This window comes from Trachemys scripta, chromosome 9, assembly GCF_013100865.1.
Source record: "Trachemys scripta elegans isolate TJP31775 chromosome 9, CAS_Tse_1.0, whole genome shotgun sequence".
NCBI lineage: Eukaryota > Metazoa > Chordata > Testudines > Emydidae > Trachemys > Trachemys scripta.
Window position 1 is genome coordinate 94003963 of NC_048306.1, and position 1260 is coordinate 94005222.

Genomic DNA, 1260 nt, shown 5'->3' on the forward strand with positions numbered 1-1260 from the left:
TCCCCCCCATCTCCAGCCTGGGGGGGAGGGGACGCTGACTGGGGGGGAGCGCCAGGCTGAAGATGGGAGAGGGGAAGGGGATACAAACTGAGGGGCGCCAGGCTGGAGATGGGTGGAAAAGGAGCACAGACTGGGTGGTGCCAGGCTGGCAATGGGGGTGGCACTGAGAGATGGGGTTGCCAGGTAGGGAAGGAGGGCACAGATTACGGAAGTAGGCTAGCGATAGGGGGCTCACACTTGAGGTAGGGAGCCAATCTGCAGAGGGGAGTCACAGTAATGTTGGTGAGAGAGGGTACAGACTGAGGAGGGGGAGCACTGGATGAGGCGATGCCATTGACTAGTGAGGTTGGGAAGAAGGAGGCTCACCCTTTCTCCTTTGGTGCTCTCTATGCTACTCCTCTCTATCTCCCTTCCCCTCCCTCATTCTTTGAGAAAAATGTGTGTTTTAAATAGTGACAGGTTTCAGAGTAGCAGCCGTGTTAGTCTATATCCGCAAAAAGAAGAACAGGAGTACTTGTGGCACCTTAGAGACTAACAAATTTATTAGAGCATAAGCTTTCGTGGGCTACAGCCCACTTCTTCGGATGCATACATACAGCAAGTGGGCTGTAGTCCACGAAAGCTTATGCTCTAATAAATTTGTTAGTCTCTAAGGTGCCACAAGTACTCCTGTTCTTCTTTTTGTTTTAAATAAGTGTCTTTGTTATTTAAAAAAAAAATGGCTTTCCAGATATATGTAAAACAATTAATCTGCATTAGAAATTAATGCCCTGAATTTACATGTGAAGAGAAGTCGTTTTTGAATCATTTTTGATTATTAAAAGAATATTTAGTGAAGCCAGGCAAATATATTTGTTTAAACCTTCATCTAAAATAGGCTGAACTGTTCCTCCTCCCCCCTCCCAATACGTAATTTCAAGATGAGACCCATATTCTATAAACACCCAAGTGTTTAACTTCACACATGTTGAATAGTCCCATTCAGGGCCTAAATATGTGTAAAAGCTTCCATCTGTGTCAGACTTTAGGAATTTTTACAACAGAATTACAAGCCTCTGGAAATAGGTTTATGTACTGTTAAACCTACTGAAACTACAATATTTTGGCCCTATCATGTGACTACTGAAGTCATGGTGAGTTTTGATATTGACATCAATGGGAATCAGGCCCTATATTGTATTGTCTAGAGCAGGGATCGGCAACCTTTGGCACACGGCCCGCTAAGATAAGCCCCCGGGCGGGCTGGGCCGGTTTACCTGC